This window comes from Nerophis lumbriciformis, linkage group LG08, assembly GCF_033978685.3.
Source record: "Nerophis lumbriciformis linkage group LG08, RoL_Nlum_v2.1, whole genome shotgun sequence".
Classification (NCBI taxonomy): domain Eukaryota; kingdom Metazoa; phylum Chordata; class Actinopteri; order Syngnathiformes; family Syngnathidae; genus Nerophis; species Nerophis lumbriciformis.
In genome coordinates, this window is record NC_084555.2 from 39,828,446 (window position 1) to 39,832,380 (window position 3,935).

Below are 3,935 nucleotides of genomic sequence, written 5' to 3' on the forward strand. Positions count from 1 at the left end.
TTTCATACAAACTATGATGAAAGGCCGAAGAAGGGAGAAAGGTTATCTTGTGGGTGGACTGTTTAGCATCCAGTGACCACTTTCTATCTTCCACTCAACACTGTTTTGAGACACTATTGTTACCAATCTGGTCTTTGGAAAGACTAAATGTTCCTCTCTAACCTTAGCAGTAATACCTGATCGGCAGTTTTTGATGCTTAATTCTGGGAGGTGACCCATTAAGTCGTAAAATGCAACTCATGGCTGCAAGGTGGAAACATTTACCAGAGTTTCTACAGGCCTTTCAGGCCTAGTCACGTTTGATGTGTTGAGTCATGTTTTCTCATCCAGCAGAATAATCAAGTTAGGTGGGGTGGAAAGGAGCAAATGAAAGCTACAAGAATACCTGAGATGTCTTACACAGTGTTGAAGCACTATCGATCATTTCAATGTTGGTGATGACCTCATCGGGGTCAAAGGAGATCTCGTCTTCGCCGGCTGCTTGGTAATCATACAGGGCAACCGCTGTCATCCCAGGGTCCTCACCATACTCGTACTGCCCCTCTTCAGCAGGGGTATCGTAAAGCACTTCCTGCTCGAAGTTACCCTTTTGTTCGGCATCATAAAGTTGTTCTCCATTCTCTTCAACAGCTGCACAATCTTTGGAAAAGCAGAAGGCTGGACTGCAAGAGTCGGGCTAGGAGTGGTAATGGGGCTAGTAATTCCTTCTGCTTTAAGCTGGTATGCTCTGTTGACACTGTTTCACGGAGGCGGTGGATATTTATGTGCTCCTGATGTCCTGAACCAGCCACTGTCTTGGCACCCCCGCTTTGCTGCAGGCCCGCAGGCCACGCCCCCCCCTCCACAACAAGTACAGTATATCCTTGGATAAATCCACTTTGGAGTAGTCAGTACACATCTTACATAGCAGTGTAAATTTACTATTCACTGAAAATAATCCAACACCCAACGATGTTGGGATGCTCGATATTGGCTTTCACCAGTCGCACCGTTAAAAGTTGCATGACCACAAATACCGAGCATTATCCATTCGGGTGAAATCCAGGCAATACCTTATCTGATTTCATTAGGCAGAAAAACCATTACCGATATGATTCGATATTTCATTTTTTATATCAACATTGGCTGATAGTATCAGTCAGACATCCCCACAAACAACCATTATTGTTTAAATAATAATGGATTAGATTTATATAGTGCTTTTCTATTTACGGCCCCTCCGACCACCACCTATCATTCATTCACCAGTGTGAGCAGCACTGGGAGCAAGGGTGAAGTGTCTTGCCCAAGGACATAACGGCAGTGACTTAAATGGCCAGAGACGGGGATCGAACCATCTGTACATCCATACTACTTTTCAAGCTGTACACTGACTTCTCTTAAGTAATATCCAAGTGTCATTAATATTATTCTTTCTTGTAGTAAAAATGTTTTAAGTACCAATAAAAAAACTATAAGAATTATTTAAACACACATAGGCTCTGTATTAACTATCAAACAAACACCTTACATGCTTATTAATAAGTAAGCAATTTGATGTTACTTTTAGCTTTAACACAAATACTAAAATGTTTACTGTTTCAAGATTTTCTCTTTATTTGTATGAATGTCCGTCATTCATACAATCAGTGTTCAAACCATGAAATAAATGACACTATTAAAAAGTTAAAAGGAGCCTTGAAATAAAAAAAAAAGTAAAATTTGTTGAAGGTTTTAGGATAATACAAATGAGGTTCATAAATGTGTCAATGCAAACAGAAACAAGAGGGAGAATGTGTTTTATTCCCAAGAACACATTTTAGGAAAGGCAAATGTAAATTAATTCAGCCGCCTCAAGTAGAATGATTTTAATTCCGCTGCTGATATTTCCCCGTGTGGATGAAAACACAACCTCGGGCACAGTAACCTTTATTTTTCACTTCTAAAGCCCGTATTGCAGCCAACATGCTAACGTCCAACTGGATGCCAGAAAAAGAATGAGAGTCAAACAAATGTATAATTTGCTGTGGTTATTAGCGAGGGCATGTGGTGGTCTCAGTGAGGGGCTAAGCCGCTGTCGTTTGTGGCTCCACAATGCTGAGCGCAGTCGGTCAACTCTTGTACAGTAATGAGGCCGCTCGTTAGACGCCATGACGCCTCAACACAAAAGAAACTGTCTTCAAAAGATCCCCAAATGTTGCGCCTGTGTGGGTCTGCACGAATGGTTTGGTGTAGTGTGGGTGACAACACAACATGACCACCTTTTTACATAAAAAAATAAAAGCCAAACAGACATCTAGGCTAGACAAAATGTAATATTTACTTCAATTTTTTTTTCAAACTATTTTATACATAAAAAGACGTACAAAACTTTTACATTGAAATGGAACTTAGCAGGTACAGTAATGTTTAACTGTATAGGTAAACATATTTCAATACTCTTGTTGCCAGGCAGAGTTTATAGGTATCAATCCTAACATCATCATTGGCGGTCACTAGAACGAGTATGACAATCCTCCTGGTAGGGGTGTATCCCTTTATGGAGGATGCCTGTGTGTGACTTTGTTTTACGTGGGGAGCCTGGTGCACAGACAGTCACCACACAATCCCTGCTGTTTTGCGTATATCTTTATTACATCTAGAAACTGGCAGTTGCTTGGAAATAGGCTATGAGACAGGAGGTGATGGCGCTGCAGTTTCGTCCTCCATATACTTGTCAACACATTATATGGACTGTCAAAAATAAATATAGTAGACATATCGTCCACTCAACAATGTCATTGTATAATTTTGTAGCTGTTGAATGGCTTAAGATGCTGATTAAAACAAATTCCATTCATGTTTGGTGTTTTTTCATTAAGAAAATCTGGTATTAGGACATATCTCCTATAAGAAAAAAACACCTTGCAATATGCATTTTCTTGCATTTGGGTCATTAAAGACGCATGAATGCGGTGCTGTGTTGGGATGTGCCACTGCCTCCCTATAGAGCGTGCCGTCAACGTGCTAAAAATAGTCTCTGTTGTCTCGATTGTGATTCTAAATTGCAGAAAAGGTAGTGCAGACTATAGGTTTGCCACTTGTTCAACATTGCAAAACTCCACAGGTCGGAGCTTGACAACGTGAATGTGGAGGAAAATGAGTGTTTCCATGAGCACATAATGCTACATGCAAAACCTCCTTTAAATAGGGGGCGGTCCGCCCCACTTTTGCACTTGTACTCGCAGTCTTAGTAGATCACACGCAACACACCCACAGTGAGGCGTATGAGGGGCCGTTAGGGACATTATTCAGAATTACCTCTTACATACACTACTGAAATGCTCTCACATAAACAACTGAAATGTTTTTCTTTTATACACACTACTGAACCACTCTTATAAACACTACTGAAATGCTCTTACATACACTACTGAAATGCTCTTATAAATACTACTGAAACACTCTTATAAACACTACTGAAACACTCCTACATACACTACTGAAACACTCTTATAAACACTACTGAAATGCTCTTACATACACTACTGAAACACTCTTATAAACACTACTGAAATGCTCTTACATATTCTACTGAAACACTCTTATAAACACTACTGAAACACTCTTATAAACACTACTGAAACATTCTTACATACACTACTGAAACACTCTTATAAACACTACTGAAACATTCTTACATACACTACTGAAACACTCTTATAAACACTACTGAAACATTCTTACATACACTACTGAAACACTCTTATAAACACTACTGAAACATTCTTACATACACTACTGAAACACTCTTATAAACACTACTGAAACATTCTTACATACACTACTGAAACACTCTTATAAACACTACTGAAATGTTTTTGTCTCACGTACACACACACACACCTGGAATTATTTTTCACTAGTATGTATAAACGAATTTCACCTGTGTGTGTGTGTGTGCTTTTTACACGTCC